Source organism: Pteropus alecto, unplaced genomic scaffold, assembly GCF_000325575.1.
Source record: "Pteropus alecto unplaced genomic scaffold, ASM32557v1 scaffold94, whole genome shotgun sequence".
NCBI lineage: Eukaryota > Metazoa > Chordata > Mammalia > Chiroptera > Pteropodidae > Pteropus > Pteropus alecto.
Window position 1 is genome coordinate 10,283,390 of NW_006437736.1, and position 22,469 is coordinate 10,305,858.

At 35.2% G+C, this 22,469-nt stretch overlaps 1 long non-coding RNA gene across 7 annotated transcripts in view; it reads right to left on the reverse strand.

The window, feature by feature from the left end:
• Positions 1–22,469, reverse strand: part of LOC112481894 — a 64,293-nt gene that overhangs the window by 4,720 nt on the left and 37,104 nt on the right. For all 7 annotated transcript variants that reach the window (XR_003047110.1, XR_003047106.1, XR_003047108.1 and 4 more), the window contains one exon: positions 4,883–5,085. This is a non-coding gene — a long non-coding RNA (uncharacterized LOC112481894). The remainder of the gene's footprint in view (positions 1–4,882; positions 5,086–22,469) is intronic.

Below are 22,469 nucleotides of genomic sequence, written 5' to 3' on the forward strand. Positions count from 1 at the left end.
CCCAGCTGGGAAAAACACTACGCTGCATTGCAAATATTGGGGAAATCCGATGATGCGAAACTGCCAAAACGCCTCAACTCCACTCACACCAGCAAACTAGACTTCGCTGGTAAGGAGACATCACTGGGGTTGTGACTCTATGGTCAAGATGAATTGAATTTCAAATGACAAAATAGCTACTTCTCAAAACACTGAGGTTGGTGAATTTCATGGATGACAGCCCGCTGGTATGGAGGACCAACTGTACTCAGTTTCCTTTAAGAAAAAAAATACACCGCAGCGAATTAAAAATGTCTATTCTTCATCCTCCTCCTTCTAAACCTATTTTCTAAATCAGGTTGTTTGAAATGATCTCATTTTTATAAAGCCAAATATTTTGTGATGACCAAACTTGACAATTGTTGTACAAGCAAATACAGACTTTTAGAAGGGCGACTTCAAAAAGATTTTCCCCTCCTGGTGGCTGTTTGCCCATGAGCAGAGAGGCTTAGGAAAGAGGCTCCAAGCTCCACAGACCACAGGGACGTCCAGCCAAGATTCTAATCACCGCCGCAGAAGGCAGCACAAAGGCGGTGACTGGGAGCAAAGGAAGAGAGTGTGTGTTGAATGTGGCGTGTCCTACAAATGAGGAAACACTGATATCTCCCCAGAATCACATTCAGCATGGAGATGCTCTAAATATGAAAAATAAGACAAGCTTTTTAACTCCTTGTCAGGCTTCTTGACATCCAATACTTTCACGAGGTCAAGAAATATGTCCCCAGCTTCTGTTTTCTGTTCCCCTTCAGAGAACACAGTGAAGAATAGGGCCGCCCAGCTGCCTTTTAGCATGCCACTCTTGGCTGACTCCTCTCCTTAGTGGGGGGCGGGGGGGGGAGGGTCCATTGCATTTGGACTCACAGAAGAAAAACCGAAATAAATCTAACACAAAAGAAATTCACATATTTTTTGCCTCTTTAATATTCTACAGAGTGCCCGTGGTGTAGTTATGTTGGAGAAGTTTGATATAATAAAGATTACTGAGGCACAAATTGTATAGGTCGAAACTGAGATAGAAGATGGAGATAAAATCTAAAAGCTAATTTAATTCAATAAGGGCTTCTTGAAAGACAATATGACCACTAACCTTCCCATGCTAATATTTTGTTTTGGAAGAGATGGTAAGGGGTTGTAGATTCCACAGTGTGATCCTTTAGCAAAGCCTGAGAAGGTGAAAAAAAAAAGATTAGATGCGTGGATTTTGGTGCTGAATGGATGCCAGAGCCAAGATGCAAAGAATAGATAAGTTAGAGATTCGGAGGAACTAAATTTGAAGCCAGCCAGTAAAACGGATTGAACCTTATTACCTCTAGTCACTGAGAAATTCCCGAGACAGTTGGATGCAATTTGAAAAGGTCAGAAAAATATTTCCTGCACAGCATTACTGCTTCATGGTTTAAGGGCGTACATTTGTGAGATGCCAGCTCTAATCATTTTTATTGACTTTGCTTTCCAGAGACAGACAGACAGTCTGGGAGGCAAGACCAGTAGATAAGAGAAAGGCAATCTTATAAATGAAAATCTCTCTTATTTCGTTTTCTTGTGACTGTGAACAATCCCAAATTGTGCCCATTGTAAAAGAAACCATACGAACCTCACTGAAAAAGGACAGAACAGAAATGAAATATGGGAAGGTAATATTCTAATTCTAATAATATTATTTTATTTTAATCGCTATTTATTTAGCCTCTACTATATGCTATACATTGTGAAAAGTAAATGATGCTACCTTTTAACTCACGTGTGAATATTTAAAATGAAACACCTTAAAATACACCTGGGTATGGATGTTAACTTATTGTCAGCATGTCCTTTGAGGGATGGTTTCATGAAAGAGGGAAATCCACAGGAAAGGGTGAAAATTCAATGGAACATATAAATATATACTTAAGATAGTATTTTAAAGAAAGCTCTGTTGTAATTAGAGCCATTCCAAATACAAAGAAAATAAGATTTCTCTTTTTACCGACTTGTATGCAGTAAGAACCTTTGTTAGCAAATACATTTGTGGGTCTTTTTTTTCACATGCAATTAAAAGTCAAAGCTGACTTTTCAATACAGAATGAAATGATCCATTCTAACCCTGCAAATGTTTAATTAACATCTGACTTTTCTGTCTGTGAGGAGCCATATGTTTTGGAGACAATAACAAACCTATTTACTATTCTCTTGTTTAGCAGCAAGGCAAAAACTTTTTAATGGCCTTGAGACCCAACTACAGGCTCTCATATGTTCTGGCTCCATGAAGATGGCCTGACAGTTTACTGTGGCTTTTTGACCAGCACGATGTCTTTTCCTATTGAAAGCCTTCATTCTGAGCAATCCCACACCTCATGAAATTCAGGAATTTCAAATTGTACCCCGTTACCAATAAGGCCACCACTACTGGCAAAATGAAAAACCAATCACAAAATGGCTTGTATAATATGAGGTATCCAAAAGAAAAGTGAAAACCCCAGCTCATTAGATAGACATTTGAATTCTTGGAAGTGAGAGGCAAAATATCTAGGTTGTAAGGGACTTTTTTTTTCTATCTTACCTGAATATTTGGAATTAGTTAGACATGAGCAAAAAAATTGGCGGGCTTTAAAATTTTTCACCTTGTGCAGCATCTTAGATTTAACAAAACAAACAAACAAAAAAGTGTTTAATGAAACTCTGTGAGTAGAGGCCGCCAATGAATCACTCTTAAAACTCGAGTCTTTCCACGTCTTCATTTCATAGGCCCCGCTCCACTAGAAGAAGAAACATCTAATCTAAAAAGTCCACATTTGATTTACACTACCTAAACTTTTCATAAGAAAAAATTTTGAACCTTTCATATAATCATTAATATCATTAGTAATGATAATATAATCCTAAAAGTATTATTATGGGTAAAACTAATAATGATAATAGAAGTTGTGACCATTAGCTGAGCATCCACTAGATGTGAGCACCATGCAAATATATTATCTCATTTAATCCTCACAGCCAATTTAAATAAAGTAAATGTGATTTTTTTTCTTTCATATTTTCCATGAGGAGAATGAGACTCAAAGAGGCCAAGAAACTCATCCAGGTCAGAAAACTAGTAGGTAGTGATGTGGGACTCAAATCCAGGCTTATCTAAATCTGGTCCCTATTATTTCAAAGCCATGTGCCTTTAACAATGTCCCATGAGAACTGCAGGACCCGGAAGTGCTACTGCTCTTATATGACACAGCATTTCTGGAACTGTGTCGAACCTAATTTCACTGCTCATATAGATTGAGTCATGCACACCAAACGTTTGCTGAACGTCCATGAAAACCAGCCACCTTCTCGAGTTCCAGGCTAATAGTGGTTAATGGAGGTCTTTCCTGTCCTCATAGAATTTAGTTCATGAAGAGAATAAGACACTCATAGCAGCCTCCTTAATCGGATTGCATGGTTCACCTACACCTAATAAATTTGAAGTCTAACTGTATGCAAATTGCTTTCTATTTGAATTATCTTTACATTATGTTCAAAAAAGAGCAAGAAGAGAAAGTTTCTTTTTAGCTGGAGCTGCATAAAGATCAAATGTTCAGTGAATCCTTCTCCAAACATGACTTTAAAAGGGAAAAAGTGCAATTATTTTGTTATTGTCACAAGTAAATAAGTAGAACGGAAATAAAATAATGATGGGTCATCAAGGTTTAGCACATAAACTATTGCAGGTCTTTTATTTCAATAGAATGTAAGCCAAGTTTCAATAGAATATTATTTTGCCTTTAATTGACAATCATATATTCTAACCAATTTACCAAATGTATCCCCGGCAATGATGCTTCTTATTTGTAGAGAGGTGATGACCGTAAGTGTTGAAATGCTGGTTGGCAGTGCCAGCACATGTTGTCCAGGTACCTGTCTAAACTAGAAGAGCCTAGTTTGCTTGTCAGGCCCCCTTTCAGAAGGAGACTTTTCTTCTAGCCCTGAATGTGAACTCTCCTTCTGACAAAGCTGCCTTGGAGCTCAAGAGGTATCAGAATGAGACAAGAGGAGAAATAGCAGCAGCTGGGCTGCACTTCTTACAGAGTGAAGCACTGTTGAGATCTAAAAGTAAGAGCATTTAAAAAATAGAAATGAAATTAGGTGCAGCTACTGAAAGGTGGAGAGAGGAATAGGTAAGGAGGAGGCTGAGATACAAAATGAACTTAATGAATTCCTCAGTGCTTCTGATTCCTTGCTTAAGCACAGAGCAGGACAAAGAACTAATGAGGAGTGTGGAATGGGGGTCTTTACTTTGCACTCCTGAAGTGTTTGCGAACAAAAGGAGTCCGATTCCTAACCAAGGGAGAAATATAAAATACCCTTTAAAGTGATCTGAGTGTTAATATTTCATGTCGAGGAATCAGTTTTTTAGCCTTGGTTATCTTCAAAAGAAGATGACTGAAATAAAAATAGTTTTAAGACAAGTTAATTGGCTAACTTCTGTTTTTTTTTTTTTTTAAATGCAACTTACTCTCAAAACAAATTACAACCTCATAAAAAATTCTCTGTAATGAAAAAGCCAGAAGAAAACACCAAGCTAGCTTATTATATGAAGTTCCTCTTTTACTTGATTCTTCCTGTAAGCAGAAACTCAGCTTCAGGCATTAATATCATTAAATTAACTTTCTAGAAATGATGCTAAGGAACAATGACATACAATTAAAATACAGTATTTATAGTAAATAGAAGCAGTTAACACACCTTTGGAAGCTGTGGAGAATGAAAACAACCTTTCCCTTTTCTCTGGATCAAATACTGAAATTTAGCAATTTCTAAAAACTATTATTAGATTATTATTTTAGTTATTCTTCCAACATTTTAATGTCACAATGTTAAATGCTTTGGGTACCTGTTCAAGAAGATTTTGGTAGCATGAGAACTCAGATGTTATCCCAGTCCATTTCCTTTGAATTATAGGAATCTCTAGAGCATATTCTTTCCTACATTGGGAGAGAGCATGGCTTAAATTTTTCTGAATAATTTTCAAAATCAAATTTGAAAGTTTTCATGAGAGATGATCCTCCCTGGTGGGTGATATGAAGCATACATAACCTAAGGGGAAACATGAAAATAATTAGCATAAACATATTAGCATATAGATGCCTTTGAAATAATAAACAGCAGAAAACCAAAATGCTTATTCCCAAAAGAAAGTTATGAGAAAATATAAAATTAACATATACTTCTCGCATGACAACTCCAGCCTGAGAGCCAAACAGAATATTCTCATTCAGTGAAAGGTGGAATGACCAGGGAAATGGAGAAATAACCCCCAAAGTAACTCTCCTTTGCTCATTATCACATCAGTATTCTCTCTTTGCCTTCCCCTCCTGCCACCCCTGTTCTTGAAACACACAAAAAAATTACAGGAAAACAAGTATCTTCCTTCAACTTCCTCTAAGGGCTATCACCAACTAGAGAGATCTAATATCCTCTTTTTCTTACTTTTTCTACCCTTAGCTAACTTTCTGTGTTTCCCTAGATGGCACAAGAAATGCTGGGCTTGGTAATTCAGTTCCTGAGAGGACTGAGGAGCCTTAACTGGAAAGTGGGAGAGGGCTTAGCGTTTGCTAACAATGGACCATGAACACCATTGGTTCTTTATGTATTTCAGATTGGTTCAGCCTCTCAAGCAGTAAGCTGGCATGTAGTGGTGTAAGCGGAAGGATATGGTCTTTAGAGTCGACACTCTTTTGAAAAATCTGATCTGGGTAACCTTGTAAAAGTTCATTAAATAATTAGTTTCAGTTTTCTCTTCTACAAAATCGGGGTGGTATTGTCTCCTCTTCTGGGTTGTTGTGACAATTAGAGGTTATATATATAAACCATGTGGAATATGGTAGGTGTTCAGCAATAAAAGTAGCTCAATTCACTTTCCTCATGGTTTCAGTGAAAACTCCCTCATTTGGGGTGCCTGGAATTTGGAAAGCCTACTTTCCATCCCTCACCCTTTGCATGTATGTGGATAAATATATGGTCCAAAGACATTTATTAAGGAGATATACTAAAAAATATGATGTCTTGGTCTAGATCCACGTGGCATGGGATTAAGAAGCTGGTAGTATAAATCGCACTGGAAATAATAAGGTCAAGAATATAAAGATTGTATGGAAATACTTCATCTCATAAAGCCAAGAGCAGTGGTTTAATTTTTAACTTTGCAGCAACTGACAGAAACCCATGAATATTTTATATGATTCAAAGGAAGTAAAGATTTGCCAAACACACCTTAAATTATCCGACAGAGGTCAATTCCCCCGAACAAGGCCCAGATTGGAACACAAAACACTGTCGATGTGTTTTGGACTCCATCTACATTATTTTAGTTCCTCTAATATTTAGTTATTTTTAATGGCTGTCAATACAGTATCTAGAACACTAAGAAAGGGTCCTTTGCAAATTATACCATTTGATTTTTCTCTATTTGTTTTCAACTTTGAACTTTTGCTTGATGCTAATTATTTAACAAACATCGTGTGTTCTGGTCTCTTGACATATAAAGTGGGAAAGGAAACATTCATTACAAAATATTGAATTCTGTAGTAATTTGAAACTCCAACTTGGAGTTTCAAATGTCACTCCATTGTCTTTCCGTGGAGCTCAGGTCTTGAACCTACCCTTTAGTATCCAATACCTACTTTCATGTGAACAGTTACTTTTCTAGCAAATAATACCTATCAATTTCTGGAATGTTTATATTGCTGCATTAAGACCTAGCATACTGTTGACACATAGTTATGAGATTGAGATGGGGATGGCGACTAAGAAAAACGCTCACACGTATGTTTTCTGGACAAATATGCTACCTAGTTAGTTTGTAATAAGCATGTTGCTCAGAAAATTTTGGCTGCTTTGCATGAACATAAAATATTAGTCCTATGTTTTTCCTCTTCTGTTTAAACTTAACTCACTGACCATCTGTCTTGAGACAGACAAAAAACTGCTGAATGCCCTTTAATCCGCATCTTTTTTATCTGCTGAACTTAATAGAGGCCTAGTTATTGCCCTTTGGGGCCAGTTTAAAAAAAATGTTTGGAAAGAAACACACAAGTAAGTAAACCCATAGCTAGTGTTTCTTTGGCTTTTAGGATTTGAAAATATTTTGATTGCCTGCATGCCTTCTGAGAATGATTCCTTCTGGCTATGAAGGAAAAGGGCCTGTTTCACAAATCAAATAAATACATATGTATACAAAAGGTATTCTCAACGCTCTACCAGTCATATGGTAAGGTAAAACATGTTCTCTTCTGCAATCCAAAAAGAATTTAAGGCTTTATCAATTCGCTCCCATAGGGATATTCTGACTTCTTGCAGGGCCTCATTTTAATGCTCATGATGTGCAGATGTTTTCAGGGTTTAAAATCATTCGAGGTGAGTAGCCAGGAAATGGCAGCCTGTTTCTTTGAAAACTCTGAATTTTTTTCTGTTTTGCTGATGTTCCCAAATCATTCTTCCCAAAGTTTCTGCTTTCAGACATTAAAGACTGTTGTTAGAGCTTGATAAAATAAAAAATAACCTTTCAGGTCAATCTCCATCGGTTACTTTTAAAATTCAGTCAGTAGACTATTTTTTCATTTGTTTTACATATGCTCAAAATATTTTTTTTTCCTTTACTTCCACTGCCACGAAATAGCCAGTCACAAAAATGTACTTTGACAGTAACATTGCTTTGATTAAAAACATAGATGTGTAAGATTAAATCTCGTACACACACACACACACACACACACACACAAAATCAGTAATTTTTAATATTTTTACATTTTTTGGGAATATAATAAAAAAAAAATAAAAATGTTCATGTGTCTCATATATAAGCTTTACAAGTTCAAGGATGAAGATGGTATCTGAATTTGGGCTATGTGATGTGAAAGGAACCAAAGTTTTACCACCCCTTTGACCACCTCCCCCCCATCACCACCACCTGCCTAAAGGCATTCAGATAGAAAAACCTGCTTAAAGAGAGGGAGAATTACTTTAGCATCATAACATTAACTTAATGTGGCAGACAGGAAGAAATCTAGCAAAGTCTGTTTGTTGGACTTCTCACTCTTCCCATTGTTTCTGGGTGGACTAATGAGACTTTTTACTATTGCCTGCTTTCCCTTGAAAATCCCAGATCCTTGCCTCTCGCTTCTCTGTCCAGAATGGCATAGAAATCTCAAGTGCTTAATGTGTATTCCAGCCTCATATTCTTCTGGTATTTCCACAGGTACATCCATAATAAACTCTGGACATCTTCTTCTGTTAGTCTGTCTCATGGTAGTATAATTATTAGCTCAGCCAAAAGAACTTAGAAAGGTGGGAAGAAAGTTTTTTTTCACCTCCACAGATGAAAAAATGAAAATAGTTAATTGATAATAATGATTGAGGCACATCTCCGTCAGTTTCATATAAATCATCCTCTTCCATTGCCCACTTCCTCCTTTGCCCGCGATGACTAAGCACCCAGCATTGCACCCTCAGATAAGTCCTTCCTGTTATCCAGAATGTTGTGTCACCTGATAAACTGTTATTTAAATAAGAAACTGGCATATTCCCATTTCTTAACACATCAAAGGACACAAATTATTTGTAAAAACAATGCCCTATCCATCTCTTCTTCAGTTCTAAAGCTATTAGACAAATTTATACAGAATTATAGTAGCGTTACAGTTTAGAAACATTGATTAGCAGAATTTGTTCATCCTTAGGATTTTTTTCCTCATCAAATTCCATGACCTGAGCAACTAAGATGTCCTTCAGTAGGTAAATAAATAAATAAACTGTGGTACATCTAGGCAATGGAAAATTATTCAGTGCCAAAAAGAAATGAGCTATCAGGCCATGAAAAGACATGAACGAACCTCAAATGGATATTAATAAGTGAAAGAAGCCAAGCTGAAAAGGCTATATACTGTTTGACTCCAACTATATGACATTCTGGAAAAGGTAAAACTATGGACACAGAAAAAAGGTTGCCAGGAATGGAATGTCAGGAAGAGATGGATAGGCAGAGCACAGAGGATTTTTAGGGCAGTAAAAATGTTCCTTATAACATTATAATGATAGATATATATCATTAGACATTTGTCTCAGAAAAAAGATTAGTGGTTGCCAGGAATGGAATGTCAGGAAAAGATGGATTTTTAGGGCAGTAAAAATGTTCCTTATAATATTATAATGATAGATATATATCATTAGACATTTGTCCACACCTGTAGAATATACAACACCAAGAGTGAACCCTAATGTAAACTGTGAACTATGGGTGATTATGATGTGTCAATGTAGGTTCATCCTTGGTAAAAAATGTACCATTCTGGTGAGTGATATCAGTAATGAGAGAAGATATGTATATGTGAGGCCATGGGATACGTGGGAAATCTCTGTATCTTCCTTTCAATCTTGCTGTAAATCTAAAACTGTTCCAAAAAAATTCATAACCTGGTATATTTCTGACCTTGCCATAGTACAATCCTGATGAAAAAGCAATTATTCCTAGCCCTATACCTGATTTACCCACTTCCCTTTCTGCCTACTAGAAGAGCTTGGGGACACCTGGAAGTCAATGTCCAAAGTCACTAACTGGAGGTGATAAAGAAAGAGACATAAGAGAGAATATCTACATTCCTTAAGGTCAGGTTCAATAACTGATTAGTTCCAAAAAGTTCTTTCCAAAATTTGTTCTCTAAGGGTAGGAGGCCTGTCTGCAGGTATTATTAAAAATTCTCTTCAATGCTAATAATTGCAAAAATCTCCCATTTATCATTATGATGTACAATCCGAGAATCACTCTTTATCTTAGATCTATCCCAAATTAGTAACATGATTTGTGTCCTCTGTACTTGCAGTGTCAAGTATGAAGGGTTGTGAAAAGAAGAAAACATATAGGAAGTGCCTTATAAGCTGTAAAATACTCTAAAAATATTGTTAGTGTTTTCTGGTGATACAGTTATAGTGATGATGATGATCATCATCATGATGACAATGATGGTCAAATGAGAGCCAGTTGATTTCATAGTATACGAAAGGGAAGATATGAGGAAACAGACAAGAGATAATATAATGATAAAGTCTAAGAGTATGATTTAATATAATCATAAGATTTTGTTTATCTGACCCTGAATGGGAAAAATCATAGTCTCATCCAAAAGGTCTTGTTCAAAATTGATTTCTCCAATTTTCTTTCAATGTATTTGAATATGTATACGGGTAATAGATGCCTACTAATAGATGCCATTTATTGAATTTTGTTACCATGTACTTATTATCGCTAAGCATTTTGCATGAATTATCTTATTCAGTTAGTAGGGGTTTGAATTGATATCCTATTATATTAGGTAATATCAAGATTGTATAACATATAAACCCATACTATATAAAAAGAATCAATAGGATTATATAAGCCCCCCCAAAAAACTATTTTAGTTTTGAGTGGGATTTCATGGAACTGATAAATTTGAGAGGAAAAAGGATGCCGGAAGATTGATTTGGTCACCTGGATTATTGGAGGAGGCGTCATGGAAATGAATTGGTAAAAATCATACTGTTGTATGGATGGACAATAGGAAAGGTTTCAGGGAAATACACCAGTAATGAACATAATTCTCAATTCGAGTGATGATATGTCCCCTCTGGATATGGAACTCTGTCCCCCAATATACAAATGCATCCCTGAAAACTATGCCTTTCTTCTGAAGATTTATCAGCCATTACATTCTACATACTGTCCACTCCCTGATTACGTGTCTGGAGGTGATTTTCACTAATTTGCAGGGAATTTATGATTCTATTTTGGCTTCTCTATTTCTCTGGCATTCATTTTGGATGAAGCCTATCCCACTACAGGTGGTCTATGCTGAGGTATAGAAACTAATCTTTAATATCAGCTTAATAAAACTCAATTGGACAGGCACATTTGTTGCTAAAAGTTCCATAATATGTTTTGATTTCAAATCTAAATTTGAACATTCTATCACCATATGTGTCAATAAGAATGAAACTTGAGTAAACAGGAGAAAGCCAAGGTAGAGTTCCCAGTACCCATTTTTCCATCCAACTTGACAGTATTCTTTAGGCTTATGAACACAACATTTTAATGAGCACAGAAATTCGAGATATTTATTTACAGCATTTATCATCCTAATCTCTTCTTTTCCCCTATCCACAGAAAAGCAAGCAGGTAGGCAGATCAATGAACAGAGTAAATACAAGATGGGAAAAGTGATGGCCTCTTCAGATTCCTACTTCTTAAAGTGGGAGTAATTGTCTTTGCACCACCTGGTTGAACTGAATAGCTTATTTAAGAATAGCCCAGAACAAATAGATCATTGATGATTTGTGCTCATTGAAAGGATGGATAAATTCCTGAGATGACTTATTTTCAAACCCTCGAAGCCACATTTTAACATCTGAGATGTAGAATAGTAGGCTGGTGGGTTTGAATTTTGGCTTCTGATGTCAAAATATTTGTGCTTCAGATTCTCCATCTGTAAAATAGGGAGAATAATGTCCCCTGCATCAAAGGTTTTTGTGAGTGCTTAGAACAGTGCCTGGCACATAGTAGATATTATATAATTGTTAGGCATGATGATCATCATCATTATTATTCACAGTTACGTGTTCATTATTTAACAGATAAAAACCCTCCATGTTATGCTGGCTTTCCCACAAAGGGGAATTAAATTGCATTTCATTATTTCAGTGATAGCCAATTTATTCATTATCGCCTTTAGCACACTTACTATGTGCCAAGCACTATGCAGTATTAAACAAGGCAAAAAAAATTACCTGTCCTTATAGAGTTTACATTCTAGTGGAATAATGGACAATAAACAAATGTATAACATAATGTCTGTAGTGATGGAGAAAACTAAAGGAAGTTTGAGAAATGCAGTGACCTTTACTCTGTCCCCGCATTCAACCGTGTTTGACAAAAGGCTCATTGCAGGCCATGCTTTTCCTCTGAAAGGAATTCTCAAGTTGACATTCTAGGTAACTATTTCACGGAAACCCCAACCATTTGGATGCAGCAAAAATACTCCAGCATACGAGCGCATCCAGATAGACATATGTACACTGGTTTTCTGAAATGTAATGTGTATGTAATTTCCTGAATGGCTGGTTGTCACATCCATCTGGTCTTATTTCCATAGCACTTGAATGCACCACAAAGATATAAACCCTAAAAGCTAGAAAACAGAATTTAAATACCCAAACACATACGAGGTGTGTTTTCAAAAGCAGCAGACAAGCGAGCACTGCAGTAACTTCATTAACTTCTCAGCCACAGTTGCAAGTAGCTGAAGACTAAGTACAAAGGCCACAGAACATAAAAGACATTCCGCCGGCAGATCTTGTTAAGTGGGCTTAACACAAGCTTGACAAGCTAATGACAAAAATCCAATTTGGAATTTCTGGACACGAGAACCCTGAACAAATCCAAATACACAAAAATTCTACCATGTGTGCTATGTGAAAAGGCGACAACCCGGTGTCAGTTAGGTTCACATAGTTTATGAATCAAAGCCCAGGGATGGGTGTTGTCCTATTTAACCGCACTGAATAGGAAATCGTGTTCGACACGTTTTTGGGATTGGGCCCTGGTCCTATTTAAACTGCACAGATGTTGTAGGTTCCTAAATTATCAGTAGACTCCAGGGAGATGCTCATCAGGTTAAAAATACTGAACAAAGGCATTGCTAGAATGTAGATACTACATTGCTTGGAGAAGCCTTTTAGCTACTGTCTTCTCTTTCTCTAAAAGGCCTTCCTTTTTTCTAAATTCTGTTAGCACCTATGGAGTCGAGACCACGTTAGATTGTACTTGCATGCCATGCTAGAATTCCCTAGTTGCTCTACGTATTCATATTTCCATTCCAACTACTTTCACGTCCTTGGAGTGGAGGAGAATTCATTTTCATGAAATCATAGCACTTGTGTGCATGCCCTGCACAGTGGGAAGTGCCTTACAAAGATTGTTAACCCTCATATCAATCTTATTATGGTCGACCCAATTTTTTAGATAAGAAAGCTGATGATTCAAATAATTTGACCCACCTTTAATTAGTGGAGAACCAATGACCTACACTCGGACCATCTGATTTCAAAGACCACATTTGTATTCTATTACCCAGTGTAGGGAGGAAGAAATGCTTGTTGCATGAATATAGGAATGAATAAATGCATTACTTAATATCCTTATAATTAAATGGGAAGAATCTGCCAATTAAACTGCACTGCAGTTGTAATAAAAGGTATATAATGACAGGACAGTTATTTAAAATCTTTGCAGGCCTTGCATCTTGTACTTTATATATACCTTCAGTACTTTTTATAATACCTCACAAATATAAAGTATTTGTAAGATATTTGTTAATCAGTGAAATATTTTAACCCAATATGACAAATGACAAATGGACATAATGGCTTCCTTGGGTCATTTTCCTACTCCTGTGACTAGCTCCTTATATGAAAGAATAGATTCGTCTGGAATCTGGCTCCAGGTGTTAATTTCTTAAAAAATCCCTAGACAGGCACCCGTGTTTAGATCTCTGGGTCTTTGTCCGGGCCTGAGAGAGACCTAGGTTTCTGGTTCCAACTTTTCCAAATATGGCTTACCTTATTTCCACATAAGTGCTAGTAATAACAAGAAATGATAATGTGTTACTATTATGAACAATACAGTCAGTCAGAATATCTTCATAAATGTTTGTTAAGGAGAAACAAATTCCACTCCTTCTGTGCAAACCTATATAATCCTTGATTTCATAATATACTCATTTCTGGGCACTATGTTTAAATGTAGTAATATTCATTTAGGACATTACTCTGCCAATGCTGCACGGAGACACAGCATTATTAACTTCTTTTTTTTTTTTTTCCAAAATAGTCTAGAAAAAAACTTCAAGTGTATTCTCCTATATTCATTCTTCCCTGTCCCTCACTGTAGTAAGAGACATTAGGTAAGTTACTTAACATCTCTGCAAACCCCGTTTACAAAGAAGAATGTGATGTCATTTGCCCTATCTTGTTACTGTGAATATTACATATGATAATATGTATAGAATTACTTTTGAGCCATGAAGTGTTATATAGCTGAAAGAAATTATTAGAAAAGAAGGATGCCAGAAGTTTATGTACCACATATCTTGAGAAGCCAGGTGTTTAATTTCATTCTCATGTAAATGACTGTGTATGTGTATACACATGCATGCACACATACATAACTAGGGAAATGGGCATATCTGTACTGGTAGAAAATTCAAATCACTTTACTGCATGAAGTTTTAAGAGTTAATGAATACCACATTTAAAAAATTCTCTAATTGTCTCTGTTGGTTTTTGTTGCAAAACCACTGTATATAGTAATTATATCTATTTCTACAGTAATTATATCTATTACATATTAAGTGTCAACTTGATGATAGGAATTAGGTTAAGGTGTTTATATACATTGTGAAGTTTATTTATAACACTGCTATGCGTATTATCAATTCTCTTTTGCAGATGAGTAAACTAAGGCCCTAAGGAATTTAAAAAAATGCCCCAAGGTCAAACTGCTGGCAGGTGACAGAGGCAAAATCTGCATTAAGGTCTGCCTGTCTACCAAGCTTTGCTTACCAATTCAAATCCCATTCACTTGAAATTTGCATTAACTCGAGTGTACTATATGTTATATATTTTAGAGAGCAAGGTCAAATGAACCCTATCCTTTGTGAAATGCCAGGGTTTCTTTGACTAGAACATAAATTTATTAAAAATAGGCAACTTTTTCAAAATAACCAGGAGCTTTAAAAATTTTTAAATGTCTTCAAAGGGTTTACAGCCCCTGGATCAGGTAATATGCAGTATCCTGTAATACAGATTAATGAGAGTTATAAATGGGGCTAATGGCCATGATTATTAATCAAGGAGTGCCGTGAGGGGGCCTACTGTGTGCACACCACTTCTCCTGTGAGGAAGTGGTGTGAAGGTTGAGGGGAAGGTTTAACAAAGAAATAAAAGATAGCCCTCAGGGTGCCTACAATCTATCCTTTTGAAAGAAAACCAGCATACTCTAAGCAAAGTAGTCAGAGTCAAATTAATCTTAGAATACATTAGCAGTACTTAGAAGTAATAAAACTAAATCAAAATTTTTTCAAAAGATTAAGTCCCTCAGCTTTTAACTCAGTCTGACCTGCTTCCCCCACACGCCAATTAGAGTTTAAAGAACAGAATCATACACTTCATTTACAGATTGTTGAACCTTGGGCACAGTGATAAATCCTTTATAAGTCAGAAAGATAGCTATATTTATTTTTAAAATTAAGTAATTTGCACACTAAAGTTAACCGATTTGCCTAAAGACAATTCATTAGATGTCTGATAAAAATCCATAACTCCATCTCACATCACTAACCTGTTTTCCCATTTTAAAGTTTACTGTGTAGAAATGCTCATGTGTCAACAAAGATTATTAAAAAAATTCTGATACAAAACAAGTTCACATCTACACTTGGAGAAAAAAAAAACCACTAAAATATTTAGAGAATCTCATGATGAGAAAAGAGTTCCCCAAACATCACTCTAAATAAAAAAGATAGTTGAACATTATAGGGTGAATTTTTCTTCTTTTATCTATACTCTAAAAAAAGACTTACATTTATTTAGCAGTTGTTTTAGTGATCCCGGCAGCATAGAAAGTAAATACACCCAACAATTCAAACTGGTTGGCTGACTCTAGTGTCTAAATTCAATTCTTTGCTTAGGTGATTTTTATGAATGTATGTGTATTCTATAACAGTGAAGTCTCACACTGTCTACAGAACATTCAGCAAGCTGCCTAGAGCCATTGGGACATAAAACTTACCAAGTTTTTAAAAATAAAGAAATTACAAGAATAAAGGAATTTTACATTAAACATCTTTGAAAGGACTAATGACAAAATGATCATCAAGGCAAGACAATTCTGAAGACTTTTCCATGCCTATTATTAAATAATCATCATTATGACACACATGAATTTTACTTTGAAAATATTGGGATTAGCTTCATTGATTAGACAGCAAATAGCAATCGATAATATGCTACAATTGGTATTGATACAGAAAATAGAACACAAATGGTCCAAGAAGGACTTAATGTCCCTTTTATCCACTTTGATTTAAGCTATTTTAAGCACTTCATGTTTTTCTGGGCCAGTTAATAGTACTTTAACATTTTTGCAGCTAAGATGAAACAAAACTATTTTCACAAATTCCTTAGTTTTAGTATTAAATTCTATTGTAATTTTGCTGGATCTAAACCTATCTTAGGAAGCCCAAATTACACAAAACTTTGGGGATAGAAATTAGCATAATTGATATAATTCAATTTTTGGTAATTATAATTCTCACTTAAACCTAAATTAAATATGCCAAACTATAATTATGTTCAAATTTGCATCATGAAAATTATCCCCATTTTGCTCATGGCATCTTAAAATATCTAATAAGGGATTTTAAACTCTCAAGTTTGAGTCAAGAGGCCTTATTTTCGTAGCCTATGGGAAGAAGAGACTTATGCATTAAACACAGTTATTCAGCCTCTTGGGAAAGGAAAGATAGGTCCATTATTCCTTCACTATATGATGTGAAGGATTTGTACTATAATCTTTGGGTACCTCTAAGTCACATTGCCTTTAATGAGTGCTGAGTGCCACAGCAGACGGTAAAAGATTAATGCTTTCTTTGGGGAGAAACCTTAAGCAAAGCAGGTCATACTTTAGGACAAAGGTAATGGGAACCAAAGACACAGAAAAGGTTGAAACGCTTTAAAGTTGGGCATTTGAAAATAAACACGGCTTTGCTATCTGTTTTTAAATGATTAAAGATGAGATATTCTGAAGCCAATGAGACTCACCTTTCAGCCCTGTGAATTGCTCAGATTCTTAAGAATTCTATAAACAAACTTTTTTATTGTCATCATTATTATTATTATTAATTTGGGATTCAAAAAGAAAAACCCATAAATACTACTCAGTGTAAGCTGTTTAACTAAACTTTTCACTATTTTATTTCATTAAATTAGACAGTTAATATGATTAAACTTGCAAGGTGGTTTATTTATCTTAATCTGTGATAGAAAGTAGGGAGATATAAACTGGGATACATATCTGGTCAAGAAATAGATGAGTCTGGATGTGCAGGGCTGGCATAATTATTAAAGCACACAATGAGTTTCTTAAAAAAAAAAAACATATGAATGTATCTCCAGTTGAGTAAAACATTCGCATTAATACTGAAACAAGGCAGAAGAACCCTGGCTGACATCCCATCTGTTCTTATGAATTAAATTTAGAAATCGTATGTAATATAGACATTTCTGTCTGAATATCATAAAACCCTGACACATCCAGGCTTTCATTAGAAAGCTCCACGATGTGACTTGAATAACAATCTGTCTTAGCTAATTAGTATTTTCAGTTTAGCATATTCACTTCCAGACATATTGCTGTTTGCACATGGTAATTTAGGTAAACAGATACCATCCACAGCTGCATCAATTAACACTGCTAATCAAAACTGAATTCAGGTAATTAGGCACATTTATGCAAAAAATGTGTAATTTTGGAGAAAAGCTAGATTCTTCAGTAATATGTCAATAAGTAAAAATCTCCTTTTGCTTATGAAGATGAAGAATGAGGGGAGAGAAATCACCATTAATATATACATCATGCAGATAGAGTGAAAATTCCTAAATTAAATCTCAGATTTTAATTGGCCTGTATTTTCAGAAATTGGATCATATTTTTCATGAATGTTTTGCTCAATATTTCCATATAGTAAAGTTGATTCACATCTGTTTAAGGGTTTAATCATCGTCAAGCAGGACCCAAATGGTTAATGAATTCTTAAGTACTTATATTAGAAGAGATGTTGGTCAAACTTGCTGTTCCATCTTGCCTAGCATCTCTTAGGGAAGATGCTCTCAGTGTGTCATGTTTTATTACACAGTTTAATTTTCTCTGCTGCTAAGTACTTCCATTTGCAGTTAGACTCACAATAGTAATTTCTTATTTTCCTGCAAATACTTTTACACTTCCCTGATTCCACACAATGCTCTTTAGTTGCTTTTTCATTCATTTCAATTAATTATTGTGAATTAATTTTCTTGTTTTCCTACTAACATGAACCAATCTGATCATTTTGATTAAGTATCCTAATCAATTCATGAAAACTAGTTTAACTGTTGGTAAGTTATAAGTGACTGACTAGTGACTAAGAATTCGGCATGGGGAGAGGCTGATAGGCTTATAGTTCAAGCTAAGTAAAAGAAAAAATTGGGCCATTTTAAAAGCATGCCGAAGTAGATATGGGAATCTCTCTCTCTCTCTCTCTCTCTCTCAACTTCTCCTTTCCCCTTTCAGACTCTGAAGCTTAGATTTATTTCTTATTGCACATAATCAGGCCTTTATAATGAAGGATAGAGTTCAGTGTCCCTAGCTTTATTTTAATAGTCCCTTTCAATACAATCTCATACACATTTCCTCAGTACCCACCATGTATCAGGTGCCGTGGATAATTACAGAGATGGATTTAGACCCACCACATTCCTCTGGGACAAGCTCAGAGAGTTTACAGACCAAAAGAATCAACTTTCAAAAGGTGGACCTAGTCTCCAAGTGAAATTTATCTATCGATTCCAAACTTTTGGAAGCTCCTATGTTAATTTTGCAGAGGTTTTTGTCCGACCTTGGTTAAATCTTTTTGTTCTCATAAAGATCAGGAGATGAGAACCAAAAATAGAATGATGGTGTTTTCTCACATTGCAGTAACCCCATACAAATTATATGTTTACTTTCTATATTTATTGAAAATATTTTTTCCACATATTCTTTTAAATGCATTTATATAAACAACTGGACAATTCCCTATGGAACAGAAATCTAACTCTGTGCTCATATCTGTTTCACAAGCAGAAATTATAAAATATGGAGGCACACATATTGTCAAATTAGTCCATCAAAAAAAGTATATGAGGTGGTGATACCTCTAACTTTGATTCTGTTAAACAGAATTATTTATGAATTTTAAATAAAAGGTAACAATAAGCACAAACATTTTAAAAACAATTTTTAAAAGATCCAAATGACTGGTTTTCAATGAACTAAATACTAAATATTCGGGGAGGACAATTTCCAGTCTCCATAAAATGAGCCAACTAAATAAAGTTCACTAGATGGATGGGCCAGTGAATAATCTTTGGCTTTTTAAACCACTTTTCTTACTTCCTCTGAAGTCAATCAGGAGAGAATTCTTTCATTTTAGTTCCTGCATTTTAGTTAATTGCTTTGTCTAGAGAAAGTGTTTTAATTTGTCTAAAAATTCTGTGCTCATAGTCACCAAGTCTGAGCAAAGTGACATGCTATGGATGTCGCAATAATTGCTCTGGTGAAGAAGGTCCTGTAATATAGCACCAGCTTCTAATCAAGGCCGTGCCACTGACTGACTAGCTGTCTGACTTCTGGCAACTCACTCTATACCCTGAGTCTCAGTTTTTGGTCCATAAAACGTGGCTCATTGAACCACCGCTCTGGGTTGCGGGGAGTGCCTGGAATAATAGCAGGTACTCAAAAAATACTTGTTGAAACTGAACAAAGGTCAGTCAGTGATGGCTCTAGAAATTCTAATGCTAAAGCCATTTTAGTCAAAGTTATCTTATGAAGCAGTTCTCCAGATTCCAAAGTAATGTGTAGAAGTGATGCAATAATTTTAATACGGATAGCATGAGATGCATGAATAGGCCACACACCACTACACTACATTAGGTAAGCTTCCAATGCACATGAAAACTAATGCTGGGGAACTAATCTTCGCAATTAGCTGAAAAGGTAACATCAGAGCATTTACTATCTCTAAAGTATTTTTATTATTTTGTCAAACAAATTATAAGAAATAATTCATTTGACCAATATTAACCAATTTTATTCTAGCATTATTGTCTATTAAAGAGAGTAACATCTTAAAAAGTTCATAGGAGACTACTTTTTGACTACAAATGATTTTTAAAACCCTGAAAATCTTTGAATTTGCCAGCTATTATCTCTCTTTAGCCCAGGACAATAAAATTGCTCTGTTAGAGTAGGTAGGCCTACTCGAAGTTTTTGTGGAATTAAATTCAATTGTTGACTCACAAACAATATGCAATGAATAAAATGACGCCATTGGTCACTTTTTACGCAGCCTGCTTTTTAAACAGAACTCCAACTAAAACATGTGGTCCATAAAAATATCAAACAGATTAATTTTGGCCTGTTAATGGCAAAGAAGGTTATTTTACAACTAAAAGAGAAAACTGTCAGTGTGGGACTGAATGGATTAGAGGGGACAGATTGTCAGAAACAAAGGCAGCAAAGAAATAAAAATGCCTTCTAACACTGAAGCAAAACAAATGATTGGATTTAGGATTTAACAAAATATAATCTTATTTGCCTTTGTTCTTTCACCAATTCTTTTTTCAATACTGAGACAATATGAATTTCCTTTTCTCGAGCCAAGATTTTCTATTATGAAAAAGATTGCTGATAATTAATGGCAATACAGAGAAAGATAGTATCAGTAGTTTGGCACATTAGCTTTCTGTGCTCGGAATGTATTTACAATAACTTTTAATGCCAAAAGTGATTTTTATTTATTTCTGGTAAGAGGTAAATGAGAAAAACCAAATTAGAGGAGATTATTGAATTATATCCGAAGAATTAATGGTGCTTATTTTAGGGATTTAATTTAGCCAGAGTGTTTATTTTTTTAGTGAAAATTATCTTTAATAAGAAAACAAGTAGTATTGTGGAACAACTAGGTTTTTTTAAAGTTTGACATTCAATGTATCAAAGCTAAGGCTGATAATCTATACTTTATCAGGCAAGGTACAGAACAACATATTTGTTTATAATTTGCGGTTAAATACTAGCCTCATGATTAAGAATTAGAAAATTATCTTTATAGCAAACAGATCTTAGTTAAACATATTATTAATCAGTGCTGCAAGGTATTATCCAGCTCTCTGGAGGATGCCACAGTCACTTTACTAGCTGAATAATCTGTCATTCTATCACAAGTTTTTCATCTTTGACTTTCTTCATAGGCCTGGAGTAAAAATCTATCTTTTAGAAGGATGTTAAAAGAGTACATGAAAAGCTGTATAAAAATAAACTATAGGACCTCAGGCTTCTTAATTTTTACACTATAATACCTTGAACTTTTCTACCTTGACAGATTTGGAGTGAATTCTTTGATGAAAAGAGAGAGAAATAAATTACACATGGAATGAAGAGGACCTTTATTACCATTTTAATAGTCCACAGACACATAAAAGGAAGATATGTTCACTATGTGGTGGGACCTAAATCTAAAAATATTCACTGACTTAGTAATAAAAAAATTAATATGATATGAAAAATGGAAACCATTTTTTGAAGTGATGTGAATATGCAACTTTTCAAAGGCTTCAAGAAAATTTAATGAAGCAAAATAAAACCAAACCATTAAATGGCTTTGTAAATAACTAGAGTTTGCTCTTCCTGTGACATTTTTTAACTTAATGGAAATACTGAATATATCCATAGACTATCAGAGATCACGAGGAATGAAATTCCAGACATCAGAAATAATCAACATTTGAGAATAGCTTCATAAGCAATCATACCAAACATTCCCCCCACCCACCCATTTTCAGAGGACAGTATATAGATTAAACATGAATATGATATGCAGCTTTGGTGGTTGGTATTGGATTAGAATGTTATTTATTCTTAACCTTTTCCAGGATGTTCCTAGATTGTTTTCTATTGAGATCATGCATTTGCAGTATATGGAGATTGCCTTCAGGGTCCCCGTGTTTGCCAGGGTAGTGGTTTTGATGTTTTGAATGGGGCGAGGGATGCTTGGGACCCTTCCCATGTGCTCCCAATTATCTATACGTTATTTTATATTCTCTGCCACTAAAATGCTCTTGCTAGAGCTGTGATCCTTCCAAAGCAGCATCCCATTCAAACATGCAAAAATGAAAATTAAAATAGGAGGGTTTTTTATTATTATTATTTGAATGACATATGACCTGCTCGATGTTTGCATTTAAATTGGCCAGAATAATTCAGCTCCGGCTTTTAATTTCAGAAGGGTTAATCACCCTAACAAAGGTCAATCAAACTTTAATCTTCAATAAAATTGCTACAGCCCCAATCACTTGCGGGACATTTATTACATTCCCATTTCCATGCGAAAGAATGCATTGCTTTCATTATGCACCACTAATCTTCTAACTCTTTACATTAGCACATTTTACCAAAAAAATATTAATTCCTTTGAAACTCTGACAAGAGTTCATTTCTACACATCTCAGGAGATAATCCTGTTTAAAAGAACGGGTACATCAGCTGTGGACCACTTTCCTAGCCCTTCCTAATCCTCATAGACCTTTGCTACTCCAACTGA